General features: G+C 40.9%; 1 pseudogene; it reads left to right on the top strand.

The window, feature by feature from the left end:
* Positions 1 to 1,441: 1,441 nt before the first annotated feature.
* On the top strand, positions 1,442 to 19,504 carry LOC116838985 (elastase-1-like; annotated as a pseudogene).
* The last annotated feature ends 1,535 nt before the right edge of the window (positions 19,505 to 21,039 follow it).

The raw sequence follows: 21,039 nt of genomic DNA, 5'->3' as shown, positions 1-21,039 counted from the left end.
ATAGACTAACAGACGTTTTGGAGCATGAGCTTTCGTGGGTGAATACCCACTTCGTCGGATGCATCCTTGTGGCACCTTAGAGACTAACAAATTCATTTGGGCATAAGCTTTTGTGGGCTAAAACCTACTTCATCAGATGCATGGAGTGAAAAATACAGTAGGTAAGTATAAATATACAGCATATGAAAAGATGGGAGTTGCCTTACCAAGTGATGAGGGGTGGGGGGGGGGGTCAGTGTTAAGGAGGCCAGTTCAATCAGGGTGGATGTGGCCCATCCCCAGCAGTTGACAAGAAGGGGTGAACTTCTTGTCAACTGTTGGGAATGGGCCTCATCCAACCTGACTGAATTGGCCTTGTTAGAGCTCTTCTGCTAACTCACCTGGTGGATCCTATAACTGCAGCCTTGAAGTTTAAATGGCCATGACTGTCTCTCTGTGGTAGGACAAATAGTGGGGGAAACCAAGCAGTAATCTGAATTGTGGTTGGGTGGGTGGGTGTGAGTGTGTTAAGGTAACCGCCAGGAAAGGGATAAATTTAGACCATATGCAGTGTGTTTGTGTGTACTGCTAGCAGCAGAATAGTCTCCTCTTTCACTTTTTTTAAACAATATATAAATAAGGCTTGAAAGGATGTTCTGCTTGTTTGGGGGAGGGGGAAGAAAGAGCTGATTTTTTTTTTCCAGTTTAGAAACTTAAATACAATTTATGCTTTAAGACTTGATGACTGGATAATTTGTGAAAATTATGACATCACAAGGAACTAAAAGCTGAACAGGTGCGAGAGGAAAGAATTTTTAGTCAGACTGAAAACATTTTTGTTTTTTGTTTGTGACACCACGTGTTTAAGTTAGGTTCCTAATAACTTTTCTCCTGAGTGTTCATCTTTGTTTAAAAACCTGCCATCCCTTCAGTTAAGTTGTGGGTGGTCACAGTGCCTGTCTCTGGACACCGGAAAAAGTGTTTTTCAGTAAACTCAGGAGAGACTTGACATTGTTGATACTTACTTATAATGTGTAAAACTTCATTCTGTATCATGAAGTACAAACCCAATTTGGGGAAAAAAATCCTTTGTATAACAATCTTAATGGTAAAAACAAGCTGATCCACTTGAGGATAAAGAAAGATGTTGTATTTTGATCTCTGGAGGCACATGCTCTTGACTATAAAAAGCAAGGGAAGCCTAAGCAGTGGATCCATAGAGATGATGAGTATTTCTTGATCTTGAGTATCGCTACTTACATATTCCTTCTTGAATTGTTTTTTAAAGTCTCTTTCCTTCCTGCAGGTCTCTTATTTGCCATGGCAGCCAACAGCCACCGGGTCCAAGCCCATTCCCATCAGGAAACACTAAATTCTGTTTGCCACCATCTCCTGAATCTAAACAGCCACCCTCTGTCTAAGAGCTCCTCAAGTCTGGCATGCATAGGGCAAGTGAGTTCTGATGAAAGACAGAGCAACAAGCAAGATCTCAAAAAGAGTCTCAGTAGTACTGTCTGCCAAACACAGGTGAGCGAGAATGATGTGGGAAGTACCCCTAGTTCTGAATGGTCTTCCACACAGTCTGGAATGGTGGAAAGTTCATCAGCTGTCAGAACGACGAGTGATCAGTCACCAGGTGATAATGTGCAGAACAGAGCTACAACTACAAACCGCTTCCTGACTGTTGACCAGACTCCAATATCCCTGGAAGAAAAGGACACTAAGATGCACGTCAAGAGTAGCACTGTTGAGAACATTTCTTCAGTCTGTGATACACACCAGCAAACTATGAATAGAATGGAAGGACTCGAAGCTGCAGTCCAAAGAAGCCATTCTGACCTAACATGCAGTTGCAAGCAGCAGAGTTCTGTTGCCCACATGGAAACCAGTGCCACGCACTCTATTATAAGTTCTTCTAGCAGTAGTTCTGATACATCAATGCAAAACACGTCTTTTCAAAGACCGAGATATGGCTCTGGAACATATGAAAATACTCCTAACTATCAAAACCGGGTGACTCAGATTCTCATGTCACATAGGGATCAAAAATTGCCCACAAACAACTTTGACAGTGGTGGTATAACACATAACACTACCATTTATACAGAGCCTGGAATATTTCACACTGCTGTTCTAGGACCAGGAAGTGGTTTCCCAAACAGGACAATGTGCAGTCAATCAATTGGGCTTAGTCAAGGTGGCTTGATTTACAATAATGTGTCAAGCAGTATATACTCTCCCACAGTGATGACAATTCACAACAGCACTGCCCTACCCTGCAGTGCAAGGCAGGACTCTGCTATGAAGATAGACGGCACTGTTTCTGCCTATTGCCATTCTTTGCCAATACCATCTCTTCAACTCGTTCCAAGGTTGGTATGCTCAGTTAGTGAATCGGGAAGAGAACAGGTAACTCCTGGATCCTATCAGTCCTTGCCTACTTCAGATATGATGACCTTTCCTAAACTGGTGTCATCTGTTAGTGAATCAGGTTTGGATGCAAAGCAAATCCTGAAATGCTGTAGTGCTCCTGGGGAGCATCTGTCACATGCTCAGCACTGCGTTCAACAGAGCAGAGCTCAACAGGAAATGAAGGCTTCTTACATTGTGTTGCATGACCAGCAATGTGCAGACATGATGATGAAGACTAAAGACACATGGACAATGACCTCTATGAATGACTTAACCAAAGAATTGAAATCTCCTCTGGAGTGCAAAGATGCAGAGGTACAAACCATTTCAACAATGGAATGCAAGTCTGTGGCCACAAGCCCATCTGTTGTAGCTGAAGGTCACCCTCATGTGTTCCCAGAGGTTAATTTAGAATATGACCAAGAGGCCCCAAAGTCTCCGGTACGGGAAGTGAGATGGGATGATGAAGGGATGACATGGGAAGTATATGGGGCAGCCGTGGACCCAGAAGTTCTTGGATTAGCCATTCAAAAACATCTTGAAATTCAAATAGAACAATTCCAGACAGAGCCTATAGAGCTCTCTAGGAAAAGTACTGAGGAGTCGCCTCCCGCTAAAGAGGCAAAGAAAAAGCCATTTAGAACAATGATGCACTCTCTGAGACACCCAAGCTGCTGTGCCCGTTCCAATACTGTTGTGGAGTGAACATAGCTACATGACTGCAACATTTAAACTCTCTTGTAAATAAACATTGAATCTTGAGACTTAATGCAGTTAGTGTGGACAATCCAGTCACTTTAGAATAGGGTGGGAAGCCGTGAGTTGACGTAAAATAAGAAACTCCAAGGAGATCTATTACCTGAGAACTCAACAAGAAACTCCAAGGAGATCTATTTCCCGAAAAAGCAGAAGTGTTGTATATTTGTAGCTCCTTGACTTTTTTGTTTACTATAGTACTCCTCAGTCCTTGTTTATTAGATGGGAATAATATTACAAACAATGATAGACTTTTTTTCTAAAAGACAGATCTTTTAAGGTCATGTTATTGTACTTTGTACTTTAATAATTTACAGTTAGGAAAACTTTTTAAAAATACAACTTACATTCTTTCGTGAAAATCCTATTACATTGAAACTGTTTGGGGAAATAGTATGCTGTTTTAAAAAAAATGACTTAATTGCATTTTAGATTTTACAGAGCCATAAATACCACTTTAGTAATATATAAAGGGCATAATATTAATTACACTGTAATTGCTATATAGTTAATGAATAAGAGTGATTTGTAATATAAATGTGCAGAGTAACTTCAATTCTGCTAGTCTGACTTCATTCTATACATCACATATGTCACAGACAATGAATAGATAGAAGACGCTACTGCTACATCACTTAAATTAGTCTATATACACCTCTACCCCAATATAATGCGACCCGATATAACACGAATTCGGATATAACGCAGTAAAGCAGCGCTCCAGGGGGACGGGGCTGCGCCCAGATCAAAGCAAGTTTACTATAATGCGGTTTCATCTATAACGCGGTAAGATTTTTTTGGTTCCCGAGGACAGTGTAGAGGTGTAGTTATAATGAATTACATAAGTATCCAAAGGACTTAGTGCTTGCAATGTAACTAAGACATAAATATACAATATTACCAAAGATACCTAATGAATCATGAATGAATCATGTAATGTGAATTTTATCCTGAATAACTCTTTCTTACAAACACATGACACAAAAACGTATCTCAGGCTAGTCTGTCATACTGTGTCTATATTACAGATTATAAGTGGTCAGTTTGGTTTCCTGACAAATGTAATTTTTAGTGGTTTCTGGATGTGCATCTACGTTGAATTGTGATTTTTTTTTAAATTGCATACGAGATAAATATATAGTCACAGGGATGCCCATTTGGATGTGTACAGTACACTAGTGCAGGGGCCATCCTAGGCAACTTGCCCTCCACGAACTTCGTATCCTCCTTTGGCTGGAGTGAAACATGTTCCTAAAGTCAGGTTGCTGTTCATTTGCTTTGAATGTAATGCAACTTAAACGATAAGGTTAAAATTTCCAGCTGATTGATTTGCCATGTGAACTGTAGGATCTCCTCTTCCCAAAATTTGTGTGTGTGTACACAAGAATTCTGGGAAATCATTTGAAAATAATGGGATAGTTCTGATCACTGTAATTCTTTTTCAAAATAATTGTAATAAGCCCTAAAATAGTATTAGTATTGATTAGAAGGGAATTATAAGCAGAAGAAGAGACCAGTTAGGCTCAATGTCTCTTAAACAATGGTAGGCTGCTGTACAATGTAGAAGCTAGTACTGCAACTACTAGGTTATATAAACTGCTGCAGTGAATAAACCTATAGTACAGTATTGGCACAGATTTGCTACTATAGTACCAATATCCGATTATCACTGTAGGAGAAAAATAAACAGCAAATGAAGGGGAAGGACAGCAAGGCAATCAGGTCAATGTCTTGTTAATCAAAAAAACCAGATGCTCCCTTATTTTGGGCATTTCTGGTCTTTAGGCTTCTAACTGAGTCACTGTGGCTTGTTAACAAATATACTGTGTGCCTCTGCAGAATTCCTTTGCTTTTGGAAAGGATTAAAATAGAAGATATTTTTAATGGGGATTTAGGAGAACTAAAATATTCATCTGAATATTAACTCTGTGGATGAAATGTGACAACTGCCTCTTTTTTTAAAGGCATCATAGCACAAAATTTTGGGTTCACTTTGGATGTGGCCTTCGGACAGTTACTTTTGATATTTTGAATCTAAATGCCTGTCAGGTAACACATTAATTGAATCTTTTCAGTTTTTGACCACTGTACAAAATTATTGTTGTGAATGTTCATGGAACTGGGGTTAGATGTATCAGAGACAGAACTGTAGTTTTTGACTTCTGAGTTCTAATGACTTGGAATGTCTAATGACTTGGAATGCTGTAGATTCAGGCTTGTCTGTATTTAAAATTTAACTAACAGATTTTGAAAGAGAATTGGCACTAAATTTATGTTCCAAAAACCAGAAGATGCTATTCTGGATAACAATTGGTGCTGACCTGTCTAGATGCTGGGGAGAAGGGCATGTTGAAACTATCAAGATAGCTCCTAGTCACAAAGTAATAGTGGCTAATTAATAAATTTTAGAGAATGGTAACTTAGTACTGGAAGGATCAGCTAGTATCTGAACACATGGATTCCGGATGGCTCACAGCTTGCTTAAAGTGTAAGTTACAAAGCTGTTCCCTTCTAGGTCACTGGTTCAGATCTAGCCCAAACTGGTGTTGACTGAGAATAGGTATTACCTGTTGTGGGTGTTTGTTAGGTTGCATGTGTGAAATGAGTTATCTTAGTCCAGTTACTAATAAACAAGTATCAATATAATTAAATCTGCTGTTTCCAGTCTTGGAGAAGAGGCCAAGAACTGAATTAGCCCCTCTCTCACCTCTTTGAAAGTGGCCCCTGAAGATCAGTATTGGAGATGCATTGGGCTGGGCAGTGAAGAAGAAAGTTGCAAAATAAGCATCTGTAATGTACCTGTTCTTGGCTGGAGTTCTTTGCTCTCCAAGACTTTCATGAGCACTAACCAGGCTCCAGGTTTTTTGAGAGACAACAAATAACACCAGCACTTGCTAAAATCATAAAAATAAAAAACATGCTGGTTGATTTTTTTAAAATCTGGCCCTTGGATTATAAACTATATACTTTGATCTTGGTGCACTAGGATCTGCATGTGTAACTTCCAGGACTCCAAGATGAAAATTTTCATCCCCAGAGGCTCCACTTGCCTTCATGTGAAAGAATGCAAACTAGCAATGAATTCAATAGAACCTGGTATTCTGCCTCCTAGTGTGGCTAATGGCTGATGCTAGCCAGTTGTTCAAAGCCGTATGTGTTTGGGGAGGCATTTCTTCCTGCCCTTCTTATAATCTGAAGCAAGAAGAAAGGATCACTTCTGTGGTGACAGGCCCAAGTATGAAACATCTTCCTCAGACAATTATTTAGCTTTTTTATAAATCCAGGGAAATAGTGATCTGCCAGTAGGCGTGGTGAGGTAAGGGGTCCTTGGTGGGACGGAAGGTTGTTCCTTGTTAAAATTAGAACAGTCATGTAGTTCTTTGTAGGAAAAACAGTTTTGGGGAGGGTGCAGCTAAGATTTACTTATCCATGGTCTACACTATGAGTTTAGGTCGAATTTAGCAGCGTTAGATCGATTTAACCCTGAACCCATCCACGCGACGGAGCCATTTTTGTCGACTTAAAGGGCTCTTAAAATCGATTTCTGTACTGCTCCCCTATGAGGGGATTAGCACTGAAATCGACATCGCCGGGTTGAATTTGGAGTAGTGTGGAAGCAATTCAATGGTATTGGCCTCCGGGAACTATCCCAGAGTGCTCCATTGTGACCGCTCTGGACAGCACTCTCACGGTCACCTGTGCTGATCAGCTTGCCACACTGCTCAAACAGAAAATGAAATTCAAAAGTTCGTGGGGCTTTTCCTGTCTACCTGGCTAGTGCATCTGAGTTGAGAGTGCTGTTCTCTGAAGGAGAAATAAAAAGCAGGAAACATTAATAGGAGTTACAAACTAAGAGCCAGATTCATGGCTGGTGTAAATTGGCATAGATCCGATGAAGTCAGTGCACCTTCAGGCACTTGAAGTCTAATATGTACTTTGGACAGGTCTACACTTTGAAAACAACTGAGTTGTAAAATGCATTAACAGTGCAACACTCCGAAAGTCAATGCTAGCCTCGGTACTGTGAATGCACTCCACAGACTTAATGCGTTTAGTGGGGACACATATAATCAACTGTATAAAAATCACTTCCTAAAAAATCAGCTTCTATAAAGTCGACCTAATTTTGTAGTATAGACATACCCTCAGTCTTACTACAAGATTGGGAGCCAGAAATTCCTGAGTTCTAGTCTTGGAACTGACCCTTACATTCTCTGTGACTTGGGCAAGACACTATTCTCATGAGTTTTCCCAGCTGTGAAGGTAATACTTGCAACTGTTCCTTGCAGCCATGTTGAGATGATTAATTCATGGTTTCAAAGCTCTTTGAAAATGAAAAATCCTATATTAGTGTTAAGTAGTATTGTTAATTGGAAAAAAAGGGGTAGGAGAAGAATGGTTTATTAGATGGAAGTAAACCTTTACAGTGTGGGCTAAATAGCCATACAGACCACTTCAAAACACCAGTCATTTATGTCCTGCTTTCTTGGGTAGGAAGATAGAGATGATGGGGTTTTATTTGGTTTATAAATTACATTTTTTTTTACTTTCTTCAGTAAAATAGTTTTGAATGAAGGGATCAATTAAAAAACAATGTCTGACTCACATCTTTTCAAAGTCTCACCCCTTTAATAGTTCATGTTGCTAGATCCATCTAGCCACTTGAGAATAAGAAACTGGTGATTGTAAGTGCCTCTGGGCAGAGCTCTTGTTTTTTCAATATGCCTGTAACTACCACACACCCTTGTATCACTACAGACAATGAAAATGAGTAGTGTTGTCTAGCCTCCATGTTGAATTGGAGATTCTAAATAGGCCAGCTCTGCAATGGGGCAGAAAGGTAACAGGATGTGTGTTCATTTTGCATGGAGAGTGTAATTGGTAGATGAGCAAGATCTATGTGTTTTTCTCGTTTGGAAAGATGAAATGTCAGTCTTGCAGCTAAAGACACTGGTTGTTTTAAGAATGAATGTTCTCCTCACCATCACCACCACTTTATAAAATGAGAGATTCAGCCTCCTGGCCTAGAGAGAGAGATTGCAACTGCCATTGGGGAGTGCTGTACAACTGGTTCATTTCCTCTTCCTGTCACCCCCTTTCAGGGCTGACATGGGCTTGCAGAACTGAAGCGCCTCTTAGGAAAAGAGAGCCCCAAAGAATAACGGGATTTAATGAAGAAAAGAAAAACTTAGGTTGAATATCAGAAAAATCTTTCTTATGGTTAGAGCTCTTAGACTGTGGAATATCCTCTCTGGGGAAGTGCTGGATGTCCAATCTCGTCACACATTTAACTCTTGTCTGTATCAGATCAAGAAACACACTCAAAGGCTTTGCTGCAGTTGTTCAAATGTATAGTTTCTGCCTCTCTAAAGCTCTAGAAATGCTGGGTCTTGAGCTTACAGTCATCACATGCAGAAGAGTCAATGCATTCAGATAGGGGAGTACTAAACTGCAGTCTGTAAGTCTTTAGAAGCATTAATCCCAACTAATATGTGACCTAAACAGATGCCATCTATCTTATTATCAGCCTTCCATATATGACAGAATACATTGCTCAAACAACATTTCAAGGGAATTTTAAAAAGGAAGGGAATAAACACAAATGAGGAAATGATGCCAACAAATCTTAACCCTCTTCCAACCACATACTGTTTTCTTACTGGCAAAAAAGCAACCCCAGCAACAATTAACCACATGGTGTTGCAAGCTGTTCAGCCTCATAAGAAGAGATCTTGTCCCCTATGTGGTTAAAGTTAGCGTCGTTTAATGAATCTGGGTCAAGAGCTTTCAATGAATTAAAGTGTGTTTGTGTTACTTCATAGAAAATAGGTTCTCTAGCCCCATGTGCTGCTCAGTGGTTGGATCTGCCACTCATTTTTATCAATAAAAATTCAGTGGCTTCCTTAATTTGAGCTTGTAAATCATTAATCATAAAGTGGATGTTGGACCAAAATTCCCTAAACATACAACAGTACCTTGCAGAAATGCCCATTTTGTTTGCACCTTCCAGTGTAAAACTGCTGATGAGAACCACCCTCCCAAAGCCAGGCATAACAAGAATGCTAACCACAGGCAGAACCATCCAGACCTTGGTGTTTTGATCTGTCCTGCATTGTTTTACTGTTTTTATCATGAAAGTAACAACAAGCAGTGGCGTTTATGGTCCTGTCCCTCCAGTATCATGTTCAGTAATGACACTTGTGCTGCAGTACAAAAATTCAGTCTCTCTTCTTTACTCATCCGATCAAGTTCTTGGCAATGATTATAGACGGTTTGCTTATGCTGCTGTTAGTGCTTTCTTTAGCACAAGCATCTTCATTCCAGAATGCACCTCATCCCAAATTCCTGAACATTGGTAAGTTGACACTACATGATCTGTTTTTTGAAAAAAACTATTAAACAGGCTAATGCCATTAGCCAGTGGATTTTAATTCAGCAGATCCTGTGCACATGTTTAAACTTGTTTGATAAGCTCCTTCCTTTCCTGCTTAATAGTGCTCTCTGTTGCCAAATGTTCCCCCTTCTCTGGATCTGCAAGATATCTACTATAAATATGACTTTATTAATGCCATAACACTGTTGGCTGTTAATGATACCAAACCCTAATGGCTGCTTTCTAGAAACTGGCAAAAAAAAAACCCCCACCAGATATTAATAATAGTAATTAATACCATGAGGTGAAATGGGCACCTCGGGTCAAATTACAAGGAGCTATTTGAGTTCCACAGGGATTTCTTTCTTTGGTCGTGTTCAGCAACCCCACCTAAAAGCCCAAATAATTCATTTTCTTCTGCTCCTAGGTCAGAAGTTGCATTCCTGTTAATATTTTGAAAGCCCCCTTTTAAAAGGGAAGTCTTGGAGACTCCAATGGTGGCACTAATACCTGGCAAGATTGTCTCAGGGATGCACCTGATTTACACAATGGAACCAATTGTGTGACTAGAGATTGGACGATCAGGCTCCTGATGTAGGGTGGGCTATTTTTAAAAACCCAACTTTGTACTTTTAATTCACATTGCTTCAAACTTGTCAAGGGCATTTGTTCCTATTTCTGGGTGCATCTGTGGTAAATATGAAGTTTCTGAGAGATGCAGTTTGAGGTATCTGAGTGCAAATTCAAAAGAATGTGTCCAGTTAATGATATGTAACACAAAACCAGTAAAACATCTGAAAATCTTCTCACAATAAGGTATCTCCAAAGTAGTCAAACAGAAAGTGATCACACATTCCAGAGAAACAATCATTTGTAAATTAAAAAGCAAAAGGAATTGTGGCCCAAAAGCAAAGTAGTCATAGATATTTGAAAATAGCAGGTGTGGGTGTATAAACTAATAAGCTCACACAGTAAACTCTTCCATGTATTTATTGATCTATTTGAAGTTTTAAAATCCACTAACTTTTTTACTATTCCTATACATGCATGCATAATTGTACAAAAGAGAGTAATATGAATACAAGGCTGGTGAATACAGCACATTGTTAATGATGGTCATTTTACCCCATTTTTCCAAATTCTCTGCATGTTTGAGTTGCATGCTCCATCATTCCAGAATCAGCCTACTACTGTTCGAATATGATCTTGTGGACTTCCTTTATTTATCTGTATATTTTAGATTGGCCAACAAACTGTGGTGTTCCATATGTTCAACCAAACACAGTGGAGAGGATTATATCGGGCAACGAAGTAAGGCCACATTCTTGGCCTTGGCAAGTCTCATTACAGGTATCAATGGCTTTTAGACAGAGGAACAAACCTAGCTGTTCTTTGTCAAGACAACATTTTTATTGAAGTCAATAATACATTTATTAAGAGTGTGTGTGCAACCAAGCAAGCAAATGTAACTTGTGTCGCTATATTGTGCCACATGCTTCTCCAATTGAAGTCAATGGTAAAATGTATGTATAGATAAAGTATACTTTTCACATAGCTTTTAATAAAGGAATTGTGGTCTAAGAACTATTTATATAATTTTATATATAATATAAGGAGTTTCTTATGGTTGTAAAATCTTTGTGAGCTACAGTAGGTAGCCATCAAACCTGAATTGAAGTATACTTTCCAAAAAGCACATTTAATTTAGGTTTTAGCCACCTCAATCCCCCTCAAACCAACTAGTGAATTTTCTTTTCTCTCTTTAACGGCCCTGTATATTTAATAGTAGGAGGACTGGCCACTTTCAAAATAAATTTTAAAACCAAGAATTGTATAGCAGCTTCATGGGAAAATAATTCCCTAGAAAATAAAGAAGACTTGGTTACAGACGCAGGCTAAAAGGATGAAATAGAAAGACAAGGTATGGAGGGTATATCAGTATGACATTGGTGAAAATACAGAACTTCAAGACAGCAACACATTTTCATCATTAGTAATATCATCTCTTTCGTATCTAAACAAAGTAGATTGGTATGTGACTGAATTATTCCACCAAGGTAAAAAATGGAGACCATGTTCTCATTCATCCAGACAGAGTTTTTTATAAACTGGTTTCCCCAGAACCTCTAACTCAGATAGTCCTCTACTTTCCACCACTGACACATTTTTTCTTGGCCATTAAAGTAGACTATATTTCTGCAGGAGAAAGCTCAGTCAGGGAAGAGAATGGGATGTATACATAAAGAATCAATAATTGAAGTGTGGCTGACATCTGATAATTTGGATATGGAAATGGATAACATGCACAGGCAAATTAAGTTAAAAGTAACGTAATATCCTATGGTTTAAATAAAATGAGAGATAATTAGCTGTGTTAGGATTCTCAAACAAAAAACAAAGAAGTCTTCAGTGCAAGATTCTTCCATCCTTGTCTTCCACATTAATGTTGTTACCCTCCATGTGTTTACTGCAATGTTGGAAGAGGAACCAATAGGGAGATGCAAAGAGGAGGGAGATGTGATGAGAACAGCAAACAAGGTAAATGATCCTTGCAACAATGTTTTGAATAGACTTGAGGGGTGGGGCGATAAGGCTGGCCTCAATGCTAGACAAGACCAAATTACAGTAGTAAAACATAATAATGAGGGCTTGGCAGTCTGGACATACAAATATTTCCATAATTATTGCTTATTAGTTAACAATGGTTTTCACTACCCCATCTTTATTCCACAATGGCATTAGCAGACAGGTCTTTCTTAACAATTCTTTAGAATCATTTTACATGCAGAAAAAAGATTGCTGGGATAAATAGATATCTTCCACAACGGCTAGTAACACATATTGCTCAGTAGAAGGCACTGTTACACCACCATTAGTTCATCCATTCCTTTCATATGCCCAAGAATGAAACCTCCTCTGACATAAATTTCTATTATTTTCTAACTTTATTTTTCTTTCTAGGTTTGGACTAGAACAAATAGCAAATTTATTCATGTTTGTGGAGGGACTCTCATTCACAAAAACTGGGTTCTCACTGCTGCCCACTGCTTCCAGAAGTGAGTTTTACATTTGCAGTTTTTGCTTGAGTTCTTGGAGGTTATGGAATATATTTTTGTAAACTTATTACCACTAAAAGGAGAAATAAGTGCAGAATTAGATGTATTCTGTACTTCAGCCATTGTGACTCGGAGACACCATGAAAAGAGACACATCAGAAAGATTGATAGAAATCAATCAGAGGAAATTGTGCACAATAGTGGGGTGGTTCTTAAACTTACTCCTGGGGCATTCTATGCCAAAAAAATAAAAATTTTGCACACAATATTTTAAAATTCTGCAAATTTTACTTGTCAAAATAACACTACATAATCATGCCAGTTTCAATTATTTTGATAATTTATTTCAAAATACCTGTCAGCAGATATGTCTGTAACAATACAGACACACAAAAATTCCCCCACGAGTAAAGAAACCCTATGACAACCCAGTTCCTGTTTCTTTGTCCCCTTCCCCACCCACCAGAGCCCAGGTGGGGGGTGGTAATCCACAACCCCTCCCCCTCAGAGCATAGCCACAGGCCCCCCCCGCCAGCCAATACATCCAAACCCCCTCCTCCCCAGAGCCCAGCTGTGGATTCCCCTAGCCCAGACACCTGCCTCCCTACCCTCTAGAGTCCAGGGATCCAGAGGGAGAAACAGCCTGATGCTCTGTCCCAGGTTTTCACGGAGTTTCCTGCGCACGGCCCTCTCCGTCCCTTAGGGGATGCTGGGAACTGCAATTGCCAGGATCCTAGCAGTGTCTTCCATGTCTGAGCTGGGCTCTGCCAGGTCCAGCAGCCCCTAGTGGTGGCTAGCAGCACTGCAGCCCATTACTGTGGGGCAAAGGAAATTCTGTGCACACGTTAATTTCTGCAAAATTCGGCATTGCACAGTGGTGCAGAATTCCCTCAGGAATATAAACTGGGGAACATAATCTAGAAATTAGGGTGTTAATAGCAAAAGAAAAATCCATCAAAATGCAAAAGATGATAACCATGGGGTATTGCTTAGGAAAATATTTTGAAAGAAAGCATATAAATGAGGTCAAAAGAACTTCTAGTTTTATTACTTGGACTGAGAAATATACCATTGCAAGAAGGAATAAAATCAAGCAAATATGGATTTACTCAGTTCTTAAAATGCCTTGCTTTCTGCGATCAATATTCCACACTTGTTTTTGAACAAATAAAAAAACACTATTATTCTTTCATATAATGATACAGAAAGCAGTAATTTTCTGTACTTGGTAAACTTTCTTTGTATTTAGTGATAATCTGTGAATGTGTCACACATTTGGTAACTCCCTTTTTAAAATAGTTGTAATGTAGTTTTTAGTTTATAAGTTTAGAGAAACTATGCAGGTGAAACACAGTGTAAAACAAGTAGCAATAGAAACTGATACAATTGATCTTGTTCAACAATAAGTAATTCCAACTATTCAATAAGTCTAATTAAGAAAACTTCAAACTTTCTGAAAAATTTCTGGCCAACCTCCTTGCCAGTATGTAATTTGGTGTAAGATTAAAATTCATCCTATTGCAAAGACTCTGTGTAAAGCTCGTCATGCCACTTAAGCTGCACAGTGGCAAAGCTTGACAGATTCAGTAGCTAGAAATCCCATGTAAAACTACAAGTCCTATGTCCTGCCCATAATTAGAGCTGTGAGGGAATGAATTCTATTCTCCCCAATCCTCATTTAGGCCTCAACTCAGCAAGGTACTTAAGCATGTACCTATCTTTACGCACAGGAATAGTCCCAAAAAATATTTTGCTGGATAAGAGCTGAAGTTTCTGGTATAAAGCACATTTACTCAGGAGAAATGCATTTTACCCCAAAGAAATGTATAAAATTCATTCCTTTTTCCCAGTCAACTAGAAATGGTACTGAATCTTTGATGCAAAATCTTGTTATACATTCATGTGCAATGTCCAAAGGTGAAAGACAAATGCACTAAGCCTCTAAACCTGCTTTTTATTGTTGTATTTTATAGATACCCCCTAAGCATCTATAATACGTTTATTCCCACTGTATATGGAGGCCTGCTATAAATAATGATGTATTGTTTCCTCCTGCAGTGAAGAGTCAAACTGTATCTTTGCTGCTGTTAATACTAGGCAAGCTGCTCTTTACATTTATGGTGTCAGCAGAACCCTGTAAACTAATTTCTAATCTACTTTTATGGCAAGATCTTATTTTTCATCATAAATACACCTACACTCATTTCAGCAGGCTACCATTTTGCACTTCTACAATGTAATTTTAAACTCACAACATTTGATATAACTGTTATGCAAATTTGGGGTAAACAGCCATCTGGTCAATTATGTGAGTTTGGGGAGTATTGCACATAATAATCAGGTGGAAAAAAATCATTAAAAAGAGGGCATTAGGTTCAACATAATGAGACCATATGTTATTTTAATTTTTTAGAGGAAAGGTAGAAGATGCAGCAAATTGGCGAATTCTCCTGGGCAAGCATAACCTTAATCGTACCGAATCCACAGAGCGAGTCTACAGGGTGAAGCGAATTTATCGGCATGAGCGTTTCCGCTACCCTCACCTAAACGAGCTGGATTATGACATTGCCTTGGTCAAGCCTGTAGAAGACATTATAACAAACCATTTTATTCGCTATGCCTGCCTGCCCAAGAGAGACAGCACTCTTCATCCAGGACAATTCTGTTGGGTGACTGGATGGGGGGACGCAAGAGGTACTTCTGAGTGCTTATCGTAGCATGAGTTCAGAGGTTAGACTTCACCAGTCTGTGGAAAATGCATGCCTGTCAGAGACCAACTTTTAGCCAGTTTCTCTTTGACATTCCAATGATATAGAGAAGGATTCTTTTAAAAGCACCTAACAATATAGGCAGGATGCCTTCCTATGTGCTGAGGCACAAGAAAACCAAATAGCTTCCATGGCTTCTGAAGTGCAAGTATCTAGTATAACAACACTTCTTGAAACAGGTGACTGACTTATTCTTTTAAATCTTATAAGCATAGCACCTAGGAGTCCCAGTCAAGGACAAGAACCCTAGCTACTGTATAAACATAGAACAGGCCCTGCCCCAAAGAGCGTACATGACATATGGTAACAGTTAGTGCCCGTGCTACCACATGTCTGAATACTTGCACAGCTAAATCTTTCAACAACCATTCACATTTTATTCTGAGGATCTTCCCTGTTTTCATGTTAATGTACGTATGTATTTATTTATTTTATATGTGGAGAGCACATTTGAGGTTCCAGTCTGTATTACAGCCCCATTGTGTTAAGCACTGTACAAACACCTGTGATACAATCCTTGCCCCAAAGAGCTTATATTCTAACTAATGCCCATGAAAAGTGCCAGACTCTTTAGTCCCGGAGACTAATGTCTCCTTATCTGCAAAACAGATAAGATGGACAGCAGCAGTGCAAACCTCCTTCTACTGCCCAGCCAACATACCATGATCCTGCCCAGGGATGAAGGAATAGTTGGATCCTTTTTCCCAGCTGCAAACTGTGACAATAGATTGTGGGAAAATACAGTTTCATAGCTTACTATACTTGTGGAATAGACACACACACCTTTGACTATTTAAAACAAACAAAAAAAAATCAGAATTAACAAATCCGAAACAAAAATAGAATAGTAGGAATCTTTTCATCTGGAATGTGGTAGACCCAAGTTCTTGTAGCTTGTACATGAATACTGTTAAACTGCATTCCATGTCACTTGAAATGTTCATATTTAGAACGGAAATGTTTTTCATGTTCCCTTTTCTCATCTATTTTATCTATTTAAGGTGGGAAAGAAAACCTGGCTTTGTCTGAGGTTTTGAACCAGGCCAAGTTACCAGTCATAGATTACAGTACATGTCGCCTAAAGAAGTTCTGGGGAGACAGAGTTCGGCAGTCAATGCTCTGTGCTGGATTCAGGGACACTGGGGAGCCTCCTGCTGCTTGTCAGGTACAAAAATCAGCTGTTAATTCCAACTATGATTGAAAACATCAGGCTGTTCAGTACAGGGTAGGAAACGTAGTTTGTAGCTTTCTAAAAAATGGCCTGTTGCTGCCCCTGTCTTTAAAGAGAAGTGTGTGTGGCCTGTGAAGATTATACATCTCCATATGCAAGGGTCCACACTGCATGCTAGGATATGTAGTTTCAAGGGGTGTACTCCCATGTTCAGGATAAAGGCTGTTTATTATTGTTGTTTTTTTGCCTGTTAAATACACTTATTTACCGAGGAGACATTACAACTGTTTTCTCAAAAGAAAATTGGCATAATTAAATCAGTAGCAAGCTTCTCTGTTAAAAGCAATTAAGATGATTAAACACAGTACTTAGTAGGACAAAGTTCGGACACTCCTCATCCAATTGGAGAGAAATAGTTTTAAACCAGTGGTCTAGGATTGCCAGAGGCCTCAAATTATAGGAAATAGCCCTGATTTTAAGCATTAGTCCTGTACCCTGATCTCAATAGTAGCAAAAGGTGGGGGGAGAGTGGGAGTGAGAATCGGGAAGAGATTATTTTAAGCCTATTGCAGTATATGGAAGAATGTTCATAGCTGTATATATCCTTAGAGAAAAGGTTGCTAAAAATGCCCAAAACTGCTGCAAAGGAATCTCTTGTCAAAAGCTTGTGTATTATCACTTTCTGATTAGTCTAATTAAAGGTATTTAACTTTTCTATCTCTTTGTATTATAATGAGTGAAAGATATGTACCAATTCCAAGGTAATTTCTAGGAATATATTATTTCATATATTTTATGATGATTTTTGGTCGGGCATTATTCAAGGAAATTAAAAAATTATTTTATTTTTGGATGTGGAAAGACTTGGGGAGTGTTAATTTTTAGTGCTTGTGAAAAGTGACTGATTGGTAGCCATGGATACTGAAGTTCTTTGTACTTCCCACAGATCAGCTACAGCACAAGCAGCTGTAGTGGAAACTTCCCTACACAGTACTGTCAACATGCCCTTTACCCTCTCTGGATGCATCCTTTCCAGAATTACTAAAGTAATTGTCTCATTGACTTATGCTGGGGGTGGGCAAACTAAGGCCCATGGGCTGGATGTGGCCCATCAGAGCTTTGGATCCGGCACACGGGATGGCCACCCTCGTGGCACCGCAGGCCCCACACCTCTCCCAGAAGCAGCTGGCACCCTGTCCCTGCAGCCCCTGGGGAAGGGGGGACAGAGGGCTTTGCATGCTGCCCTCGCCTGTGGGTACCTCCCCTGAAGCTCCTGCGGCCAATGGGAGCTTCAGCAGAGGTACCCATAGCTGGGGGCAGCGCATGGAGTCCTCTGCCTCCCCCAGGGGCTGCAGGGACATGGTGCCGTCTGCTTCCCGGAGCAGTGCAGGGCCAGGGCAGGCAGGCAGGGAGCCTGCCCTGCCCTCGATGCACGCTGCTGCTACCCCAGAGTTGCTCCAGGTAAGCAGCACTGGGGTGAAGCCCGAACCCCTCCTGCACCCTGCACCCCAACTCCCTGCCCTGAGCCCCTTGCCACACTCTGCCTGCACCCCTACCCCCTGCAGCACCTCGCACCCCTCCTGTACCCGGCTGCACCCCAAACCCCTGTCCTGAGCCCCCTGTCGCACCCTGCACCCTTCCTGCACCCCAACCCCATGCCCTTAGCCCGTTCCTACACTCCTCCCTGCACCCCTTCCCTGAGCCCCCTCGTACACCCCGCACCTCTCCTCTGTCCCAACCCCTTTCCCTGAGCCCCTTCCTGCACACCGCACCTCCTCCCACACCCTGCACTCCCTCCTGCCCCCCAACCCCGTGCCCCAGCCCTACATTCATGGCCCTGCATGTAATTTACCCACCCAGATGTGGCCCTTGGGCCAAAAAGTTTGCCCACCCCTGGCCTATGCAGTCCTTGACCCCTCTGCTATGACTGCCCAACCATAGGGCATATTAGTGTCAGCTCAAATGGTTTTTGTGATCTGTACATTTTTCTAGTAGGAATTGGATCAAGACCACTAATTCACTTCATGTGGGCCACTGAACACTCATCAGATGTTACTAATGACCAACCTAGCCTTGATCCAGACCTATGGTTTAAGAGATGAAACACACTGTATACTGTTACTACATCTTTGAATCATCCACTTTCTTAATCCAATAAAAGATTAGACAGCTTTAAAGAACAAGGAGCTGACTCAGTCTGCATCTAATATCCTTATGTGCTTGGCAGAAAATGCTGTTCCTGTGGCCCATGTGCAGTTTAGGTAATCCTAAAGAGGACTCTAACCTGACAGCTAAATCTCATCAAGAGTATCCTGCTAAAACAGGGGTCCTCAAACTGGGGGATGGGACCCCTCAGGGGGTTGCAAGGTTATTACATGTGGGGTCACAAGCTGTCAGCCTCCACCCCAAACCCCGCTTTGCCTCCAGCATTTATAAGGGTGTTAAATATATAAAAAAGTGTTTTTAATGAATAAGGGGGGTCGCACCCAGAGGCTTTCTATGTGAAAGGGTCACCAGTACAAAAGTCTGAGAACCCCTGTGCTAAAGTATGGTGCTTTCCTCACTTCTTGTAAGTGGAGACCTTACTGCAAGATGCCTCAGAGCTAGCTAGCTCCAGGGTAGCTCTACATCTTTTTCTCTATCTTAATGACACCCATTAAAAATAGATCTAGGAGTGTTTTATGCATTATGTAGCATGCAAAAAGTCTGATTTGTTCTGTTTGTTAATAGAGCTATTAAAAAGCACAAAGTCATTGGCATATATAGCAATTTCCTGCAATTCCAAGTCCCATCTAATGGTTGTTTCTTTCAGGGAGATTCAGGTGGACCACTGGTTTGCCAGATTAGAAGAGAAAAGTGGGAAGTCCATGGTGTAGTTAGCTTTGGGCCTATTGGATGCAAAGTGGAGAACAAACCCAGTGTCTTTACAAGGACTTCTGCTTACATTTCCTGGATTGAAGCAACCAGAATCTGGGACTTCTTTTTGTAAAGACATGAAGTACAACTTAAGTGGGAAAAAAATAAAAATCTTTTAAATAAATTAATGGCTTCATTTCTAATTTTGAGGTTAATTAGGCTCTTTGCAGAGGGTAAGATAGATGAATCTATTGTAATCTTTACTTGTTTCTCCTTTCCTGAGTACCAGATCACTAGGTTAAATTTTCAGTGGTGTACAGTTCTGCTAGTTGTCTTTCACAGACGCTTCCCCTTCTCATCTTGTGTCTTTCCTTTCTCAGTCCCCCATCTTCTTTCTGACATTTTTTCTTCTTAGCCCACAAACTCTAATTCTCCATGCCTCTATTCTCTTCTGCAAGCGCTGATCCAAAGGAACAGGCTGTACACCAGACAATACTGAAGGCAGCACTAGGCAACAACAAATCATGGGACATCCTTAAAAAAGAAATTCAGGATACTTAACAGTTCAGTGTCCCTTGCCAGGTGATTTGTTCAGTGATTAAGTAAAGGAGCCCTGTGTCTATTATGGGGATTTGATGAGCTACCATATTGCAATTTTCTTAATTAAGAAACTTGAAAAACATTTCTCCTTCCATAATATATGGGGCATAGGCTTGAAGTTGCTTTGGGGAGGTGAGAGAGAGAGAGAGAGATCCTTCTAAAATAATTAAAAGATGGGGAGAGGTGAATGGAGATTTTGGAGGTTGGGAAGAAAGCAGGAAGACAATGGAGTTGTTTCTGCAAAGTGCTTGGTCTCCAGCTCTGGCTGTAGCTTTGATTTTTCTCTGCTTTAAAACATTAATCTTTATATAGTCTCGTCCAGTAAGCAAATTAACATCACTACAGTGAAAGGGGAGTGGTGAGATATTGTTCACGCCTTTATCTATGCCAGTGGTCCCCAATGCGGTGCCCACAGGCGCTATGGCACTCATCAGGGCATTTATGTGCACCTGCCTAGTGCCTAGCAGCGGAGAGAAGCCGTGGCCCTACGCCTGCCGGGGACAGAGAACTCCAGGTTTGCAGGCTGCGGGTGCCGGTGTTCTCTGTCCCTGGCAGGCACAAGGCTGCGGCTTCTCTCCAACTTCTCTGGGGCTACAGGCTACGGGTGCCGGTGTTCTCGATCCCTGGCAGGCGTGGGGTCGTGGCTTAAGCCGGAGAGAAGCCATGGCCCTGCATCTGCTGGGGACAGAACTCTGGGGCTGCAGGCTGCAAGCGCTCGTGTTCTCTGTCCCCAGCAGGCACATGGCCTGTCTAGTGCCCAGTATGGGAGAGAAGCCAGTGCCAGCACCTGCTGGGGACAGAGAACTCTGGAGCTGCAGGCTGCAGGTGCCGGTGTTCTTTGTCCCTGGCAGGCACGGGGCTGCGGCTTCTCTCTGGCTTCTCTGGGGCTGCAGGCTGTGGGAGCCGGTGTTCTCGATCCCCGGCAGGTGCGGGGCCACGGCTTAAGCCGGAGAGAAGCCGTGGCCTCATGCCTGCCGGCGACAGAGAACTCCAGGGCTGCAGGCTTCATTTTATGTTAAAGAATAATAAATATATTTGGACCAGCAGTTCAACAATGTTTTACTTTTT

Source organism: Chelonoidis abingdonii, chromosome 15, assembly GCF_003597395.2.
Source record: "Chelonoidis abingdonii isolate Lonesome George chromosome 15, CheloAbing_2.0, whole genome shotgun sequence".
Taxonomy (NCBI): domain Eukaryota; kingdom Metazoa; phylum Chordata; order Testudines; family Testudinidae; genus Chelonoidis; species Chelonoidis abingdonii.
This window is presented reverse-complemented; position numbering and strand designations above follow the sequence as displayed.